This window comes from Anguilla anguilla, chromosome 9 (genome assembly GCF_013347855.1).
Source record: "Anguilla anguilla isolate fAngAng1 chromosome 9, fAngAng1.pri, whole genome shotgun sequence".
Taxonomy (NCBI): Eukaryota; Metazoa; Chordata; class Actinopteri; order Anguilliformes; family Anguillidae; genus Anguilla; species Anguilla anguilla.
Window position 1 is genome coordinate 13,077,082 of NC_049209.1, and position 21,939 is coordinate 13,099,020.

The window sequence follows — 21,939 nt, forward strand, 5'->3', positions numbered from 1 at the left end:
TACATGCCCTTGGAATGACAAACTGCAATTGTCAACATGGTCAGAGCCAACAATGCTATTTGTTTGCGAATAATTCAGACCCAAACAAATGAAGAACAGGGTATATTTCCAGGAAGTGACCAAATAAGCATTTCAAACAATGACCATATCTTTCGATGCAGCAGAATACAAACAAAACAAGGCTACCATGTTCCTTTTGAAAGAATTTGAAAATCAGCTTTCCTCACTGGTCTTCAGGATAATACATTTCAGAAAGAGCAGAGGGAGCAAAGGCAACCAGAGCAGTCATGCTACACTGCTATTAGGGACAATGTCAGTGCCCACCACACAGCTTAGGTGCACAACTAGTACACTGACGATCCTAGATTCTGTAATCTGCTTCTTACACCCTACATCCCGATTCCTAAACTCCATAGAGGAGTTTTTTTCTAGGCATTGCAGTGGAAGGTACTGTATTAACATTTCTTGCACCATATGTGTTTGGCTGTGGAAAACCCGGGCAGGGCCTTAAGTAATTTATCAGGATAGTGCCCGATGTTCATTTTCCGATTGGTTGGGCCCCCGTCTTCGACCCTGATGGAGATAAATGGTGAGAAACTGTTATGTAAATCAGACCAAGTACAGCTGATTCATATCTCAGTTCAAGACTTATCCTAGTGTTTCCATTTTCATTAGCATCTATACAGTTATAGTGGACATCTTTGGAATGATTTTGTTACATAAAGATGGACCCAGTAAGAGATAGGTAAGTGGCTGTCAGGGAAAGTGGCTTGGCTTGACGAGAGAGAGAGGGATTATGTATGCATGGTCAAAGACAGAGAGGAAGACCAAGAGCTGTAGTCTTAAATTAAATTAGAGGTACTATATTTGATCATGTGGTAAATCATGGTCTATCAATGAGAGAGGCTGGTCTGAGAGTGCAGCCAAATCTGGACCGCTCAACAGTTGTGTCTATTGTGAGAATTTTCCATAGAACCAACCGGTAAGATATGCATCCTGCAAGGGCACTTGGTACTGTACTGCATATTTGACATAAAAAAAATACATAAGGAAATCTAGATAGCAAAAAATTATTTACTACTTCAAAAATTCAGATAAAATGATGTATCTAAATGCCACCTCTTGTAAAGGTTCTTGCTTTAAGACAACTAGTGCTGGTGGTTTGGTACAATTTTGATTTTGAGTCATGTACGCAGTGTTTTGTTAAATGTGGTGCATTTTGGGCATGAAATTAACTGTTGCGCCAAGCTACATATATGTGCAGAGAACTGTGTGAAGAGTTTTGAAAAACTCTGCTTGCAAGTTGCAACCACCTGTAATAAACTGCACTGCAGTATTTCTGTTGCTTATAACTCTTTCCCTTCCTTTACTATATTGTTACAAGGTGTTGCAGTAGCATATAGTACACCCTGTAAGAGTTCCTGCAATGTTTTCCAAGGGGAAAAAAAGATATATTATACTACACTGTACCATCAACCAAAGATCACTGCAGTACTGATTTCTGCTCATAATGTTTAAAAAAAAAAAAAAAAACATGCATACAAAAGGAAGAAACCAAAAAGCACCAAATTACATGCTACCAACGCAAATTCACGTAAGATGGTGCATCTGTTGCCTGTTGTTTGTGTTTTTAGGGCATTGTTTCATGACTGAGAAAGTAGTCTTGTTGAGAGATAGCAAGTGCTGATGTTTTGGTGGAATAATTCGATTTTGAGACATGGGTGTTATGTTTTGGAGGTTTTAGAGCATTTTGGGTATGAAATAAACTGTTGTGTCAAACTGGATTGAGTGTAGAGTTGTATGAAGAGTTTTGAAAAAGTAGGCCACTGGAAAATGCTCAACCTATAAAAAAACTGTAATCTACCCACCTGCCTGTCATCCTCCTTCACTGTACATGTATGCCAAATGTCTATCCATGCACCTTAGAGAGTAAGCAGACACCAGGGTACCTATTCACAAAGCAAGTGTAGGAGTGGTGATCTTGGATCAGTTTTGCCATTCAGTTCATATTGGATAGGACTGGGGTATGGCCAGAGGAAAAGGGATACCAGATCAGTGCTCCAACTTTGCAATGCTTACTAAATGTGTGTCTTGGAGCATAAAGTAAATACAAAATCATGAACTATTTCTACAGGTATCTATCCATTTATCATTTTAACAGGAAATCCCAGAGCGGAACTATATTCTGTATACTCAGTTTCCTGGGATATATTGCTCCTCGGTCCAGCAGAAAACCTTTCAAAAAAAAAAAAAAAAAAACAGTTAAACAGAACAGTGTGAGCAGACTGCACGTGTGCCTCAAATATCATTAATTCCTGAGGCAGCTGGATTTAGGGCTTGTATGGAACAGGGACCAGGCCTCCCAATCCCTTGTTTTCTCAGTGTGTTTGGTGAGGAGGAGTGTCAGTCAGCCTCTCCAGCACTCTGCTGATGTCAGACCACAAGCCCTGGTGAGCTGGTCGAGAGAGGTGTCCACTCACCAATTCTATTCAGAACATGATTCATCTGCCAGTGCTTGAGTTGTGCATGATACCACAGCAAGCTCTGTTTTTCACATCAGATTTTCTGGGGCTTTACAGACCATCTCCTTAGTCAGTGTTGGGGGTTGACTGTGGGAGGTTATTGTGTGCTATTGTGACAAAAAACAGGGCCCAGACTCAGTCAAAAAAGGTTAAACCAAGGTGCTCATGAGAGGATACATGCATATGCATTTTAAATAATGCAACCTTGACTGAGATGTTTTCAATGCCCCTTGAAGGCATACTATGCATGCTTATAATCTTGAAAGTATTATGAAATAACCATGTTTAGTCATATCTATAATTCACTGGCAATCACTGTCTTGGCACACATTTTCCGAATCCGTGCTCCTCTACCTGTATTTCTTCTTCTGAAATGTGTTCAGGATGTCTCTGGGCATGACGCTCTTTTCTGTGTGGGGAAGGAAGAGTGTGGCTACAAAACCTGTGGGGTTTGTATCAGGTTTCAGCAGATATAGTATAGCTGGCTACTGCAATGGCGGAGGCAAAGAAACATTTTTAAGTACGCAAAGGAGATAAAAACCAACGTGGAGTTGGCATGTTTTCTGTTGGACCTCTGAGTAACATTCACTTTAGATATCCAGTTAGCTACGTTAGGTAGCTAGATGGCTGAAGTTGCGTATTCGGAGATAGTGGGCACCGTTGAAAACGAAAGAGAAAACTTTGATTGTTAACACAGGACCATAGCAAGGCTAAAAAATCCTACATAGAATGTATATAAGCTTACCACTACTTGCTGCATTAAATTTCCAGTGTGTTGCACAAGAAAAGATCCAGACCAAGATACTAAAGCCTGCAATGTATTTCAGGGTGGTTCACAGAAGTCTGCCTCCCATCAGACCCCAAAAGAAAACAGGCCGATTTCTGTACTGACAGGGACTCAGCAAGTGTGAGTAAGAGATAGTGTTTAGTTGCAAAACATCCGATTGGCTCAGCATTATGTAAAATTTAGGTTCTCCATAACACAGTGCAATCATGTTTTGTATTGTTGTAAAGCTGATGTCATGAAGAACAAGTTGGTGTCTCACCTACAAAGGTTAGCCCAGTATGATATGCTTACAGAGGTGGTTTCTTACAATTGCTGACCTCAACATGACAAGTGTTAGTTTTCTTACTGTTGGTGACTTTGGCATGATGTTTGGTGTATATGAGGGGTTTCTTACAGTATAAATAAATATGCTATAATTTCAGTTGTTCCTGGTTCTCTCTTGCTTTAGATTTCTTTACATATCAATATTTCCATCTGAAGAACATTCATGTTCCAAGAGAAACTCACTTTTTAAAGCCTTCAGATTCCGTACAATGTCAAATTAAAGTCCTAAATGTAAGTCAGTTGGATACAGAATAAAACTGATTCTGAAAACTGATGGGACTCCAGGTAAACTTTTCATTCATTTTTTTTCTTCAAGCTCATTGAAATTCGTTTAGCTTTTTACAGCAGGCAACTAACATAAGCCAACAATGAACAGCAGTTGCCTCATGCACAAGATACATATTGGTTTGTCTGCAGTACAAAACTGAGTTTGAAAAAAAAACTTTGAAGAAGGTTGTTAAACCATATAAATAAAGTCATACATGAAAAGTTACCATTTATTTGATCTGTTGAAATCAGGGATGAGATGAAAATTTCAATTTCAAAATCAAATCATGATTCAGTATAAAAAAGCAACTGCCTAGAATATCATACTGTAATCATGGCTAAAAGGGTGAACAAATGCAGTTTGTCATTGTTTACGCATACAAAACTACCATCTCTTACAGTGTTTGGGCAAGAAATGTTGGATGAATATTTGACTTTCACAGGTTTTTTAATATTTAATCTTGGAGAAATAAAATATTTAAATGTTATATGCAGCTTTCAGTATCATCTCAAAAACAGCAAACACAGGTCATAGTTACCTGATGTTCTTAGACAGGTAATTTGGTCAATCTTTTAAAATGTGATTATTTATAAAAGACGTGCTCTATTATAGGGTAGAGTCAGAATATCAACCCTACAATTGATTTCAATTTTTGTAAGTCTTGCCCTTCCTTAGCAAAATGAATGTGTTCTCTCTCAACCTGGCTAAGAATTAGGTGCACTGCATTCCCTTCAAGTCATCACCACCATGATATCTCCATCAATCTAGATGCTACAGGAGAGCCCACCCAGAGCTCCTCTACTGCAAAAAGCCTAGGAGTAACCCTAGACCACCAGCTCTCCTTCTCTTTCCAAGAAGCAGCAGTGAATCAGGTGTGCCCATTTTGTTTCTATTGACTATCCTAAGAAACCACCCCCTGGTACTTTCATGCCTGGACTATTGCAATTCCCTTCACGCCGAGCTCCCTGCTTGTGCCACTAAACCCTGCAGCTAATACGGAACATAGCCATGCAATTTGTCTACAGCCCTCCCAAGCGTGCTCTTGTCACACTCATCCTTATCTCACTTCATTGGCTACCTGTTACAGCTTGCACCCAGCTTAAAACCTCAGCACTAGCTTACAGGGCAGTGAATGGAACAGCTTCACCACACCTCCAAACAATGTTCAAACCCTACACCCTGGCCATATTCTGGCCATTCCACACATTGGCTCTCCCCTTCCCTGAGTAATCGCTTCTCCCAGTAAAAATTCCTGTCTGAGTTTTTTCAACACTGATTGTTTCACCGTTTTTCCAAGATGGACTGTAAAACTTGAAGGACACTCTTAAATTGTATTTTTGTTAACACTTGCTTTGTTAATAGAAAATTAGGCCTGTTTCATGTAAAGATGTAGTTGCACTGTGCTTATTATTTTAATACCAGAATGCAAAAAACAGGAAATTCTTGAAACTCAAATTTTAAGGGAGAGGACACCCAGACCTCCCACCTTCATTTGCAAAATCTCCCTAATTCTCAGGTCCCAAGGTTGGCATGTATGCGCTTATAAACAATACATACTTAGAGCCCCCTTGGTGGTTGCTGGGCTCTAAGCAGCCGCTTATGTCACTTATTGGGTCAGGCTGGCTCTGGTACGAGTGCACCCCCATCTACTTCTAATGCGCCCTCAGTGATTTTGTTCTGGAACCGGGCCTGGTTTTAGGTCTCAGCATAGTGTTTGTGACAGTGCTTGCTCTAGTGATGTTGCATCAACAGTATACTTGCTGGTGTGGAAATATTGTTAGCCAGGTCTGGCACTATGGCTTATATTAATCAGATGAATGCACCTATGTTGTTCCTACATGACATGTTGCTCTGGATCTGCTAAATGAATGAAATGTAATAAAAAATAAAAAAAAATTGATGTGGGTAACATGTACATGCAATGACCATCAATATTTTTGCTGATGTTTCACAGCTGAACCTCAATGACTATACTTTCCATATACTGGTATTGCACACACAAAAAATAAATTGTAGGATTTGGTCATAGTTATTATTCTGTTTTCTTTAATTTTGTGGGGATAATCCTTAAAAATGATGCATGATTCATGCTCCCTTAAAGTTGAATAAATCATCTTACAGTGTGACTTTATTTACCGGCATGTCAGCAGCCATTTCCATATTTTCCAACGGCTATTAGAGGACATTTTTTGCGGGTGGGATAATAGCCTGTTTGTGTACATTCCTTGACATAAAACATCTCTGTTCCAGGTGTCTTACTATCTATATTTAAATAGCTATGCAGTCCTGTAGGGTTCATTGTACCTTTAGTATCCCTACAGAAGCCATGTCTAAATAAAATCTAAAATGAGTACTCAAGGAGCTCAGTACAAATATGCATATACAGTAAACGCACACACACACACATTTAAGCAATAACTCATGACAGTCAGTGGAAGATTATGTGATTATATCACAGCTAAAGGGTGTTGTTCCTCCCCTTCTATAAAACACTTTTAAAGAACAGTTACCAAATATGATAATTGGGATGGCAAGTATGAAATCAAAAATGTACATGTGGTTAAAGTGCAGATTCTCAGCTTTTCTTAAAGGGTATTTTCATTAAATTTTGCTTTCACCATGTAGAAATAACAGGACTTTTTTATACATAGCCCCCTATTTCAGGATGCCATAACAGTTGGGACAGATGGCTTTGCAGGTGTTTATATTTAGTCAGGTGTGTTCAATTGCTTCTTTAGTGCAGGTATAAGAGAGCTTCAGTAATATCAGTTCAGAATTATTCAGTACATGAGCTTTAATGCATGCTCACAGTTGGCTGTATACTAGTGCTTACCAAGTACTGTAAAGTCTAAAACGAATTGTAAGATGGCCAATTTTGATGCTCTAAATTATGCTGCCACAATAATTTTGTTTATATGCACAGTGCTAGATGTTAATTTGATGGCCAGTTACACAACACACCAATCACATCTGTTGCCTGTCAAGTGATAACCTCACACAAATATTAGCATACTGTCTAGGTTACTGTCATTGTTGACATCTGCAGCTTGATGTTTTTATAGCACATCATATTGTAGCCAAGTAAATCTCTACGCCACAAAACATTGTCAATTAAACTGATTCAGCGGCAGTGCAATGAGTAACCAAATCTCTTACCCATATGTAGAAGACCCCAAACGTGGCCTTGTGCTCTGGCGTGTTGCTTATACTTCTGATGAGTGGTTTAATGTTCAATCTGTCCACAATGTCACTATGCACATGTAAGACAATCAGGTGTGTCAGTTTTTCAGTCATTTAGTTCCATAGCCAGGTTTTTTAGCCGCAGACAAAACATCTTGCCAATGATGAATGACAGGGAGTTCAGCTTGGTAGTCCACTTCTTTGAACAGTCTGGTAGATAGCAGAACAGCAATTGGGGTTTTACTGAGCGTAGCTCAGATTCAATCAGGGAGCAGATTTGACATCTCATGTTGATTAAACTTTGTAGTCGTTTTTTGCCAGCAACTACCTGTTTCACATAATTCGATATAGTTAGTACTTTGAATGGGAGGTGTTTATGCACACGACAAAACTATTTCTTAAAATACAAATGATTTAACGTCCTTTTAAGACTGTCTACTACATAATTGTTTGGGTCACAACTGTAATTTACTTTAATTTTCGTGTGACTAAAATGTTAAGAATTGGTGACCAATAAAGTATATATTGTGTGAGGCAGCGCAGGGGGTGGCCACTGCTCACATGGTGAACAGGCAGAAAGGACAACTGAAAAGTTTGGCTTACTGCCTTTCATTAGTCAAAACCCACCAAAGCAATAGAAATCCAAAACATAAAAAGGCTAATATGGCAACAAAATGCCTCAAAGGCAAAGGACCAACGAACAGGCACCAATGAGCCCACACTGTGCATTGCCAAGCTTCCCCCCAAACACTGTCCAAAACTCCTCTGCTCTAGACCTGGAAGCTAGGCCTCTTATTGAGCCCATAATTAGGTCATAATGGGCCACAGCTGATGTGATTACAATGAACCACAGCTGCAGCCATACCTGTCTGTAGGGCAGGTACTGGCCCCTGGTGGCCAGCACCCAAGTATGTACGCATTTCATGTTGTGCAATATGTGTGTGCATGTGGGCATGTATGTGTGCGCGCGTGTGTGTGTGTATGCATGCATTCTTCTCCTTTGCATGTTCTGTAATTGTCAGATTATGAGCTAGGCGTCTATGTTATTTTAACTGATAAGGGTTCAGAAGTACAGTGTATAACAGTGTCTTGAATCAGTGTTTACTAAATTTGGATTAATCACTTCACTTTCATCTCTTCACAGGAAAGGTTAGTATTCACTAGCCTTACATAAGCTAAAAAATTTTATTCTCCAGCTGAGATTTACTTCAGATGTCAGTAATTCACCAGAAAGAACAAGGTGTCACCTAAAACTGAATTTTACAACGTGTCACACTTCTTTGCCATTTAAAATATTTTTCTTTACTGAGACATTTCTGATTGTGCATTAATTTTTACAAAATATACAATGGCTAAACAAAAAAGTGTAACCACAAAAAAACAATTATCATTTCATTTAACATATTAAGCAAAGTGAACTTACTATACATGCAATACATTTGACCACAGCTTTAGTAAGTAAAACCACTCAAGAAATTCTGTTTCTGCATTAGCACACAGATTACAAAACAAATGCCAGCAATTGTAAAATAAGCTCTCAGGAAACTTAATAATGCAAATGCAAAGAGTCATCAGGCAGAATAAATTAGGCTTGGGCTGAAACGCCCTGTCTCACTTTCTCTGCTATATTCCCCAAACTCAATGCAAATGGAAAAACCAAACCACAATACCTAAGCCGCCCAGTGATCATAGATGCAGACGCCTTTCACCAAGAACCAATCACAGCTCCAGGTATCTGAGTATGGATCACTGATGCACATCCATGGCTGACAGGCAAGTGACAACCAAACACAACACCCCCACTCCCGTAATCCTCCGCTGGGGCATCTACTCGACACTAGCATCACATAGGAAAGAGAGGCATGCTCCGTAGTACCACAGAGACAACCCTGCCGTGCTACTCTCCCCGTCATGTCTACCAGGAAGCTGACTCCAGGTTTCCATTTAACTGTCATGATTTTACAATGGAAACATAGCTATAGCCATAATGATTACAGAACGATAAAACAACTGGTAAAATTATCCAGTCATGATAACATTATTAATGCATACAGTAATCTGTAAAATACAGATTCTGGTCACTTGTAAATTTACATGGAGAACCTATACTCTGCATTTGATGCAAGCTATTAAGGGAAAGGTATATTAAACTTATATCAGTCATCAGTCATTGAAAACATCACATGTCTGTATTTACTAAAATGTACACTTGGATTTAGTATACCTGAAATATAATAAAAGCAGGGGTGCAGAACTGTGCAGTTTAACTTTAATGCAGATCTAATTTAGTGAGTTTCTGTGCAAGGCTATAAAACTGGGAGAGTATACAGATAACAGCACATGATCCACCTCCTGCAATTTGTCAAGAATGGCCACAATCATCAGAAAAATAATTGTATGCATTTTTTCCAGTCTGGGGAAAGCAGGACTCGTTCCATCAGGCATGACAGTGTTGAGACTGCAGCGGCAGTAGTTGCTAAGAGACATCATTAACATGAAAGATTTGAATGGATTTGAATGGATACAAATTTGAATGGAGAGAGTATTTTTCTAAAAATCCCTCTTCAAATAACAAAATACTACAGCTACTGGTTGAGATGTAAGATGATCTGAAACTGCAGAGTCACAAACTCACTTCCTAGAGTACAGCAATGGAAGCTTCTCCCTACTTTGATGGCAAGATTTTCAAATGAGACATTTTCAAGTATGCTGTCCAATGTTGCAACATTGCTAAGAGTTCCCAAACTGCACCCTAGGAGAGCCTAGATGTTTCTGGGTTTCACACCAGCTCATCTCTGGAAGATGGATGAAAAAGCTCCATAGTTCTGTGCTGAAACAGGTTTCAGAAAAATACAGGCTCAGCTCAGTACTGTTTCTTTGTCTTCAAACTTTCCACTGATGGTTTAGAATATAATGGAAACTGAGCTTGCAACTTCAGAGTTGTGGGGTCAGTGTAAGTCGCACAGTAAAATTCAATATTTAAAATGGATTTTTAAATAAATTCCTCTTCATTTAAAAAATAATAACAAAAAACAATTGAATGGCCTGCAAACTTTCAGCATTTAGGTCTTGACTGATTTTAGATCTAGGTAATGTTTATAGATCTGGAAATGTGTAGTCTCGGTGGTAAATAGGATGCTCAGCTTATGCAGAATGTTGGAACAGGCTTCGGCTGTATCAAAAGCTAACCTCTTTGCAAAATTAAAGCATTTGGCATCTGAGCACTGATCAGACAGATAAGAGTCCTTAAATCCATATAAAAGATTCATTTTTTTTTATTTAGAAGTTTATTTTGATTTATGAACTACTGTTAAAAAGGGTAAATCATCTCTCATTAGACATTAAAAGTATCAAAGTAAAAACAATTATGCTTCAGGAACTGCAATTATGTTTGGAATGAAAACCAACATACACAGAGGTCCGTACTATGTTATTTACACAGTATTCTTACTATGTGCACAAGACATCCATTTTGAAGTGTATAGTATAGTAGTATATTTCACAGTAGCAATGTTTAAAATGATCTTTGAATGTCATACACTCAGTGGCCACTTTATTAGGTACACCTGATCCTTAATGTTAGCTTGTTCCTCCAAACGGCAAATCATTGGCTGCAACTCAATATATGAAGCATGCAGACATGGTGAAGTGGTTTAGTTATTATTCAACCAAACAACAGAATGGGCAAGATGCATCATACAACAGACTTTGACCGTAGTATAATTGCTGGTGCCAAACATCTTGGGTACAGCATCTCAGAAAGCCCTCTGGGCATTTTCACACACTACAGCTTATAGAGTTTACAGAATGATGAGATGGAGAATGGTGTGATGAACAAACAAAAAAACATTAATTGAGCAGCAATTCTGTGGGTGCAAACATCTGAATGAGAGAGGTCAGAGGAGAATGGGAAGACTCATTCAAACCAACAGAAATGCCACATATTCTCAAATAACAGCTGTTTACAACCACTGTGTGCTGAAGGGCATCTCTGAACGCACAGTGCGTCAAACCTTGAAGCGGATTGGCTACAGCAGCAGAAGACCACACCAGGTTCCGCTTACGTCAGCTATGAACAGGAAGATAAGGCTACAGTGGGCATGTGATCACAAAAACTGGATGTTTGAGAACTGGACAAATGTTGCCTGGTCTGACAAATCTCAATTTCTGCTGGAAAAAAACAGATGGTGGGGTCAGAATTTGGCTTAAGTAGCATGTACCCATTGATCCATCCTGCCTTGTGTCAATGGTGCAGGCTTGTGGTGGTGATTTAACGGTGTGGGGAATGTTTTCTTGGCACACATTAGGCCCCTTAACACCAATTGAGGATCATTTTAATGCCACAGCATGTGCATCCCTTTGTGGCCACAGACTACCCTTTTGAAAATGTATACTTCCAACAGGACAATGCGCCATGTCACAAAACATGCATCATCTCAATCTGATTCCAGGAACATGAGTGACTTCAGTTTACTCCAATGGTCTGTGCAGTCCCCAGATCTCAATCCAATACAGTACCTTTGGGATGAGGTGGAACGGGAGGTTCGCAGCAAGAATGTGTGGCCAAAAAATCCACATGAACTGTGTGATGCTATTGAGTCAGCATGGCCAAAATCTCAAAGGAATGTCTCAAAGAATTTGGGAAAAATCTTGCCCTTACTAAATAGTGTGTACTAGATAGTGTTCCTTTGAAGAGGCTACTGAGTGTACCTTTGAAGGTGATCACCCAGTTTTCCTGGAAGCTCCTTCTTTTGCATGAACCTTTGTGCAAGAAAGAAGTGTCCCTCACATGGAGATGTCTGCACAGCAGTTTGTGTGACATATTGGACCAGGAGGCTTTCCATCAAGGAATCCATGATCATAGGCAGTCAGACACACAAAATAGCCAGTGAGCATGTACACTCTCCAAAACCCCAAAAGTCATTCTTACATATTTGACTCTATTGCTCATAAATATATGCCGACTATTGCTTGCCCTCTGTCACACACCACCACGCCCTGCCAATCAAGTGAAGAGTCACGGTACAGCAGGAAGTGAAACAACCACAACAGCTATCCCAGTCTTGACAGTTTTTGCAGTTTGGCTTTGCACATGTCTGTCGACACAGTTTCTCTGTCTTTTTTGTGACCGTGATTCCCTCTACACCTCCTTCTTCCACCTGCTGGTAAGGTCTGGTGTCAGTTACGGTAGGCTTCCAGCCCGCGATGTGTTTACCCGACCAATCAATACCACTGACATGTACCATGCATAAACACAAATCTGCAGGTTAATGCACCGAAAGAAGATTTGTGCTGGCTTTGAGCTCACAGGGTTACGGGCAAATTATAAAGAGCAGTAAACTGCTCATATGGAAATAGTTACCCTAACGCAAATACACAGCGCCAGCCTATTAAAGGGGGTTGTTATGCTGTACTTTGTGTGTCGTTCTTCTTCTCGTGATAACTCCTAAATCATACATTAGACAAATAAACACGTTAAACGAAAATCAGGATGCATTCATCCATGATATCATGGCCGGGACAAACCTCTGGTTCAACAAATTTTCCTTTTCAATGGCATCCAGTAGAGCATGAATCCCTGGCTCTCAGCCCACCCTGATCCAAATTTACCAGCTGTTTCATTCTCAATGAATACAACTCAAACTTTGAAGGTTTGTGTCTCAGTTTGTCAGCTGAACAGAGCTTTATCAATTTAGCAAGTGACTTTAATCCAAAGCAGTTATAAAAGCGAGCCCTTATGATACACTGAAATAATTCAGGTTGATATTCTTGTGGGATATCTTATCATAAATATGAATTGGAGCAATGCACAGTTCTCTCATTTTGTTACCCTCAGTATTTATATTTTCATCAAGCCACACTTTGTGCGCCTTATTTTTGTCACCTACACTTTGTCCAGTGAGTCCAAATTAGATACTCTCAGGTCTGTGCAATAGTATATAAAATCAATAATCCCATCTGCATGCCTTTATTAATGTTACTATTAAAAAAATTAAAAAATTTAAAAAAAACATTTACTGTGAACCTGCTACTGCTTTAGAATTGTGCTATTTTTTCCAGAAACTAGCCTGTATTATTCCCAGCTAATTTGAATCAATCATACTTCATCTAGTATAATTATCTTTATGCTTGGGACCGGTTCATCCACAAATTACAACAAAAGTTATCAGCAGAGAAAGGATGAAACCAATGTGCTATTGCATTACCACAATGACATTAATTTCATAACAATGCAAGTTAAAAAGAAGCTTTTGCTGTTAACTGTCATCTTAAACTCCATGCCCTGCCCAGAGGCAAGCTGAAGCAGTGCACAGGGTGTTTTCAATACCTTGGCCATTTTTTTTTTTGTTTTTATAAAGAGAACCTAAAATAAGAATTAGGTACCATGTGGTACTGTCTAGCCTTATTTCTAAAAGGAGAAAAGACAGTCCACCCTTCTGATGTATTCTTGCCCTTTTGACAGACAATGGAAAAGCACAAAAAGCCAACAAGCGAGAATGGAATCCCTGGCCTCAACGCAGGATTCATATATGGGTTCAGAGTCTGCTGCCCTACAGATTGAGATACACAGTCTCCCCTGAAAGTAGACAATTGTGCTATGCTAGAATGGAATTTTCTTGAAGGAGCTTGTGTTCTTGGACTCATGTTGCATTTTGGGGTGGGGCGGTCAATTATGGGATGCCCTGCCACACACCAGGTCTCCCCTGTTTACCTGTCTTTAAAGTGAACTTGGTGAGCTTGGTTACCACTTGGCCAGTGGGTCAAGGACACAGGCTGCTTTCACAGATACATTTTTGTCAGTGTTGTTTCAGCAAAAGCATGAGATTCCCCTAAGAGAACCCACCATCACACCAAAATTACCATATTGTGAGCCCACAACAAAATGGATTAATAATACCAAAACCGGAGACAGTGGTCAGCTGTTGTGGTAATAATGACCCAGGTGATGGCACCTGGCTCTGTTTTTCCAGTGTGTTTATCCACAGATAACAATGCTGGCCTATGAAACAGCACTTGATCAACACCATTTAGACTAGGCCAATATCACAGCAGCTTGAGCAGACGCAGGAGGCATATCCAGACTGCAAAATGGAAATAAAATTTTAGAATGAAAGTCTGCCAGCTGTGAATAAAATGGACTGGGCTGTGATCACCACCAAATCATCCATCTTTAAACCCGTAACCAGATGACCCTAACAGTCGGGAACTGCTGTGTTAAGTAAGCACTCAGACACTCCCAAGATGCCCCGGGAATGTTCAAAAAGCCTGAATGACTGTATGTCAACAACTGTTTGCTCGTTACCTTGATTTTTAATTCATGCCAGAACCACATTAGGTTTCCTGTTCCCTTTTCGTAGAGTAGACGGTGTTCCTCTCAAGTGTGGGAGGGTACAAATAATCGAACGCATGAGAAAACAAGCAAATTGCCCTTTTAAGCAGCAGGGAGACGACCAAGTTCAAACTGAAAGAATGAGACAATGGATTAGAGGATGAAGAAGGAGAGTGCCTCCTTTAAACCACGCAGGGAGCAGGAAGGACACTTGATGGGTAATCAGATAACAGAAATCCAATGAGCATGAATCAACAGGAAGGATGGCCCTTTAGATACCCAGGGGCTGGAGAGCACCGCCTGAGAGGGAAAGAGACTATAGCAGCAGAACGAAAAGATGCACATATCAATTTCACAAACCGGATTTACACCGAGCGGCTCAACTTGACCTAAATCACTTCATTTAACACCATTTACGCTTGTTTTCGCACCAGGGTTTACACACACCCAGTAGATCATACACACACAAAACCAGCGTTTACATACTCTCTGCACTACACATACAATGACAGCCTTTACACAGCCACTGCACTATACACACAATAGCATTTACACACCCCACTACACTACATCTACAACCACAACACTATACACTCATAATAACAGTGTCTACACTCAGTGCGTTTACATGCACAGTTGAAATCGATCTATATTAATAGCTTGATTTGGCCAAAGATGAGATTTAATTGGACTATTGTCGTTGTCCCAGTACACGACTCGGAAAGAATCGATTTATTTTCCAAGGTGTGTCTGACGAAGACTTTCTTCCGGTTGACCTTTTGCGTCACATAGTGGAACCAAAACAAAACAACAGGTAGCTAGTAGCAAGCAGCGCCCTCGTCGAACGGCGGACTTTTGTTGGTTTTGTCTGTCTATGTTGTCTGTGCCTGGACTATTAAAGACAAAAAATGGACAACTTTACAGCGCTGTACATTTCGTACGTTCTATACGCTTTAGTTTTGGGACAAATGTGATAAGGTGCTTCCACCGTACACAGATCTGCTCAGGGCTTCTTATAAATCCTGCTTCCTCCAATTTTGTCACAACTTTTTTTGAATAGTTTGCCATTCCACGTTTTTCTTCCATCCATGTATTTTAGGATATTTAACTCCTTTAGTTGTGATAGCATGAAGTTGGTCTCCTCTTCCATACAGAAATGTGTTTTTTTTCACCATGATACCTCCTCGATTGTGTGCTCGCTGTTCGACTTCCGGGTTAATTACCTGTCTACTACATATGCCGTAGTAAATCAACCCCCAACCGCATTATCTAGGTATGTTAGTCCGACTCTGAAAAAATCAACTTCATTGTAGTCCGACGATTTCAGTCGGACTACAATGTTTACATGACTTTTAAAAGTCCAGTTTTAGCTGGACTAAAACAATAAATCGACTTTTTCAAACATCATGTAAACCCACTGACTGTTTACTGGACGACACACACAATAACAGTGTTTACACACCTACTGCATTGTACACATTATGATAGCGTTTACACACCCACTGCACCACACACACACACCCACTGTACTATATACAGAATAACAGGATTTGCATATCCACTACATTATATACACAATAACAGCAATGGCAAATAAATAATTAACTGTCTACATAAATCACTATAATAAATTCAGTGATAAAAACCCTGCTATTTCTGCAGTAGTTTGTTTTTCCTCTACTAATTCAATAAGGAAAAAACTGATGGGCTGCATGGTTAAATGAAAATAAACAAAGACATGAGTGTGACACAGCCATTATGAATGCTGAAGTGTTTTATTTATTTATTTTTATAGGACTGACCCTTTAACTGGTAAGTCAAAGAAAAAAAGGGGAAAAAAACGCCCACAGAAAAATGTAACTGCTGTTCAGCAGTCTGTTGTGCATAATATTAAAGGATTAAAAAAAACCGTTATAGCATATAAATTATATCATTTCAGTGTAATATATTCAGTAAATAGAATGTTCTCCTTAATGTTGAACAGGCTTGTGTATTCACTTGAGGCAATGATATGGTCACTTTAATACTTAAACATATTGTAATGCTTAAATATGTTGTAATATATGCTAATTAATAATGCTATATATTATACTGTTTCTATGTGCAGGGTATAGGAAAATAGTCAACACCGTTGTCTGACCAATCACAATTGAGTATTTTACCAAAATATGGTATAATAAAGTAATACATAATTCAGTTACAAAGATGATAAAAGTTAATACTGACCACAACAAGTATTTTACAGTTTTGGTGCACTGTCTTCAAGGGTAGAAAGATGCCCGCCATTTAATCTCAGCCTCAAAAAACATTTTAATCCTTCTCTGATTTTTTCTTGCTCCAGTCAAACAATATAATGTAGTTAGGTCTGATGTGCCCGGGGGTGCAATGCATTTTGTTTCTGGAATAACCTCAGTGAAACTTCAACAACCTTTTGGCACATCCTCATCCTTATATGCAAACTTAACAGTAAAACATTTTGTTGCCCATTTTCTTTCTTGGACACAGATGACATTTTACATACAATCCATATATACAGCAGGACATTTAACTGTAGCATTTCAGGTTCAGTCCAATCAAACCCATACCCAGTTCAGATTCCAGCGTTTCTAGTAGAAACACAAAGGTATGCAAATTCTTCACAGGTGACTTGAACCAGCGGCTTTCAGGTGAATCAGAGGGGAACATAAATTTCTTTTTAGCAGGCAAGAAAACAACATCTGCTGAACAATACCAGGGGGCACCGAGGAGAACAGCATTCCAGATACAGAATAGGCAACCATCTACCATATAGTCACAGAGTACTGTGCATTGCAAAGAGCTATTGGCAGATGTAATGCTCACAGAGAAAACCTTATGATGGACAAGGAACTGCCAAGGCCAACAGTGAACAAATGGAGTTGTTATAACAGCCTACTTAAGGTGACCTAGCAGTCATTCGTGGCACAGCATAGGCAATATCTGCTTAGCATTCACCTGGTTGTCATATATGTATGAAGATAATGTCACCTGTAGCATTTCAAGTGCAACTATTATGAAGAAAAGCAAGAGAAAGTTATTTCCCAATTGACTAGCCAATCACCCTGAATTTGACCTTCACATCATGTGTTGCTATCTTACTAACTATTCCACAATGAATGACCATTGGTTCAGCTTTCTTAATAAACTATCATGGTTGTGTATTTTAACTGCTAAATATAGAATATTTATTACATCAATAAGTGAACCTTGAGGTCTCATGTACAGTATTACATATATAATATATTAAAGAATATTAAATTCAGTAGATTTTAAAATGTATTGTCATAATACGCACTAATTCCATACATTAAAAAAATACAAATTATTTAAACTATTCATTAATCACTGAAATATGTTGGAATGAATTTTGATCATTTCAATTAACTGTAAGACATGTTAAATAAATCAACTGTAGAATAGCATATTCAACAGTTTTCCACTGGAAATTTCACAGTTCACTAGTGGCACTGAATGACCTGACCAAGTAGCATACAGAATTTACAAACTCTACAAAGACCTTTTCGATCCTCAACAGTAATGCTCCTCCAGGTATACACAACCATTTCTTGATCTTCTATGCAGCAGGAATACACTACCATTTCATTAATTGAACTAATCATAGTTGAATAAGTATTTCAATATCAAACCCAAGGACTGCAGTGGCTGGATGGCACCAGTGCTGCCTTCCTCATCACTAAGGAATAAATAAACATGCAGAATAACTGGCATAATATGGCATGAAGTTCACAGAAAAATTGCATTTTACAAAGTATAAGCATTTGGCAAAGAAAGACTTTGCTTGACCCAGAGCCACGCTTCTAAAAATATGATGTTGGCTTCTTGAGTCAAATAAAAGCAAAAGAAATAGCCGGGAGCTTTCAATCCATCTAAGCAGGAAATTGGACAAACCTTTAGCATACTTATTTGCCTGCATTTCCGCATAAAATAAGTAGCAGAACTGTGCCTGGAATTTATTGAAAACCAATGGAAGGATTATGCAGTAGCATTGCCTATTCCCTCCTACAATTCCATATGGTATGGAAAAAAATAATGCAGGTTACTATTGCAGACAGGCACTAATCACTTAATTCATACACAGAAAAGAAAATGGGAAAATTTAGTGAAATCTCTGCAGTTTTAACATTAAAAAAATCTTGATTCTGGGCCAAAGTCAGCACTGATAGGCTGGAATCGGCACAGATCCGACCTGGAGTCACATGCTATCTGGGTACGCTCTAGTCACCAGAAGACTATGCATATAGTGGATTACAGAACAGACAATCATTCTGTTTTGATTCCCTCAAAGATCAGTGCTTGTAAGCATTCAGTACCCTTTATGAGGATTCTAGGTGTGTTTTTTAATAAGGTAATGGAGCATAATTCTTTTAAGCACACTAAAATCTCCACTCCCCTTACTCATGTCATTCTTTGAAAATATATATATATTTTTTTTATTGTACTCAGTAGGCAGCACTGACAACTGTCAGGCAGTGAGTTAGAAATGGTGAGAAACAGGCATCACACATAACAGAATGTGTTGAAGCAAGTTAACTGACTCGACAGGACTGCTTCCAATATTAATAAAGCAATAATCTCCATAAAAAATGCACATCAAAATTGTGGCGACTGGGTCATTCATTAACGCTGGATTGACTGCGTGCATGTAAACAGAGAGCAGTGGTTCATTCCTGTTACCAACATGATCCTCCTCCAGGAAAATAGGTGATTATGATATTGACGATCTTCCTGCTTCAGCACTAGGCCTGTATGCCGGTGGAATTCTGATGTTTTAATTATTTATCAGGAAGTAAGAAGCGCGATATCAACAATGGAGGTAGTCTTACGAGGAATAAAAAAAAACATGTTCTATAAATCGGAATTAATTCAAGCAGTGACCGTTTGTTGACTGAATGCTGGAGTAGATAGTCAGCTTGCCATCAACATGCTCAGTCATGTTTCATTTTATTAATCATGTGCAGTCAGCACATATTACACACGATGAGCCACTTTGATCAGCTTTTACGAGAATGATTTGTATGTGTATCCATCAAGAAACACTAATGTTAAACTCAGTTTGTCTAGGCCTAATTGTTTATTTAATTGCTAGACAATTACACATAAAAACACCAAATCCGTAAAACGTAAGAACACCTGGTCCATGTACCCCACGCCATGTCTTTCCTGAGCCCAGAATGGCATCTGCCTGACAAAGAAAAGTACATAAAATTGTATTTGGTTCCAGCACAAATGCATAACGTTCTATCATATTCTGGGCACAGATTTGATAGAAGAATTTTCGCCCAAGAAGGTATTTATAATGCTTTAAATCAAAGGAAACATTCGAAAAGAATGGATATTTGGGTTTTAAAAAATGAATTCTGAAGTATCTGGCACCACTGACGGAGAGCTACAATGGATCAAGCAGGTCTGTTTTACAATGAACCCCACCTTAGCCCGTCTTACAGCATGATTGTATTGAACTGTAATTCTGTGCTAGAGCGACTAATCATTGTCTGCATCTTTTTCTGAGCCGTGATTTTCGGACGCAATCGTGTGAAAAAATATAGCCTACTGAACTAATTCTTATAGACTAAGTCTATAGAGATAGCCTAATGTATGATCATGCATATGGTCTCATAACGAAGTAGCTCTACAATACATAAGAACTTTTGTTACATCTTTAATTATACCGAGTCTATAAAGGACACAAAGTAAGCTAACCGAATCATACGGCAGCATTTTCAAACTGGATAAATAATTAAGCATCCATTCCAAAAAATGACTCGTGACTATTGCATATGGTGAGGTGAACGCATCCTAACTTAACGTCGACACAGGATGGATATTAGGTCCAAATTTGTTCGTTTTGTACACGAGATGCAAACTACCATTCTGTTCTACGAAGTTTATAGGATTTTTAATGTGGACATAAAAGTTGGTAGCGAGTGTTTGTCAAACGAATGTGAACAGTAGATGCGCAACAGCGCATTCGTGTATTCTACTCCCACTCTTTTTCGCGTGTATATGTGTAGCCTATGTATGCGTGGAAAAATAATCTTGTAAATTCATGACCAAAGTAGATTTACAGTTCCTCCTACAAGTGGAATAGACTTAGGTGAGAACCAACATCACACAATTCCACCGCTAACTGGACCTTACAGTGAAATTCTCTATCGTGACAGAAGCGTCCACAATCTACGGTTACCTACAATCGGCATTCCTTTAAATAAACATGCGTTCACGAAGTAAATTTTTTCAATAAAAGTTCCATACCTGTCAAGTGAAGACCTTTTCATGTCCCCGCGTTAGAAATTCTCGTTGTGTCATTATCGTTCTTGCCTTCTTTCTTATTTTCCGTTTTCACACTCTTTTAAACTTAAATTCCCACATTGGGGAGCTCTGATGCGACCACCATCACATCACAGGGAAGAACGAAGGAACGCGGAGATGGCGACAAACTGTTCCCTTACCTCCACCAGCACGCACTGTCTGAGTCGCTGGTTGGGCTTGCAGTTATCTATGGACTTGCGCGGGTTCGGAGAGCCAGCGAATTAAATCGTAATGAGAACAGAAGCCTACCGCATCTCCCATACTCAGAAGAGGCTAATTTGAAAACTAAACAGACTTGCATTTGATTGTTGTTTCGTGCAATTAATGTGTGTAGGCAGTCGAACAGTCTGTAATATGTTGCGGTGAAACAAAGAAAGGCATGCGATTTTGTCGGAGTCATTTGGAGGTAGATAGAAATTAAGGATACCTAGTTTTAAAAAATGCGCAAGACGCATGGGCTTGGTGACCGTCGATAATTGACAAGCATTGATCGTTATCGGTGGAATGAGAAATTAAGTCATTAATGAACTTTCTATTCAACTGTACGGTTATACTATTCTTAATAACGTATATATTCCTTATTATTCATAGGTTATTTAATATTCATAGCGTATTTAACACCATCACTTTAGAATTTAGAGTTATTATTTCTTGCCTTGGTGTAATGGTTCTTTACAAATAACACCGTAAGTATTCTTCCATAATACACATATGCAGCGTCCAAAAATTATGTTAAAAATTACCCCAAAACGTCTTACTCGACATTCCAGTCCATAGCTTTCACTAATTTTAATTAAAGAAAATTTGCTTCTTGATTGGTGAGGAGCTTAAACACGTTCCTCAGCAGGCTCTCCAAATATTAGAGCAGTCTTTGTGAACATGTCCATTAACCCACAATAGCTCCACACAAAATGCACACACACAATTGTCTGTGTGTGATTCAGTCCTGTAAATACAGGTGCCTTTGAATGCTGGAATCCAGGTGAATGTATTCCAGTCCTCTTGAATGGGGATCTGCTTTAGTGATGATGCACTGTACAGCTCAGCTGCATCACTCCAGGAGCCTCTACTCAGGGCAGCTATCAGTCATAGCTACATATTTTACATTTCCAATTTCCCACCTGTCATTTTAACAGCAAGAACATTCAATAGTCAGCTACAACTACTGCTGCACAATGAA

General features: G+C 39.0%; 1 protein-coding gene across 5 annotated transcripts in view; it reads right to left on the bottom strand.

The window, feature by feature from the left end:
* LOC118235900 (5-hydroxytryptamine receptor 2A-like) overlaps positions 1 to 21,638 on the bottom strand; it is an 86,372-nt gene extending 64,734 nt beyond the window's left edge. For 4 of the 5 annotated variants that reach the window (XM_035433774.1, XM_035433772.1, XM_035433771.1 and 1 more), the window contains exon 1: positions 20,703 to 20,936. The gene's annotated coding sequence lies outside the window, so the exon portion shown is untranslated. Of the gene's footprint in view, positions 1 to 20,702; positions 20,937 to 21,517 lie in introns of those variants that run through there. The other variant, XM_035433773.1, reaches the window with a different exon arrangement.
* Positions 21,639 to 21,939: the final 301 nt, after the last annotated feature.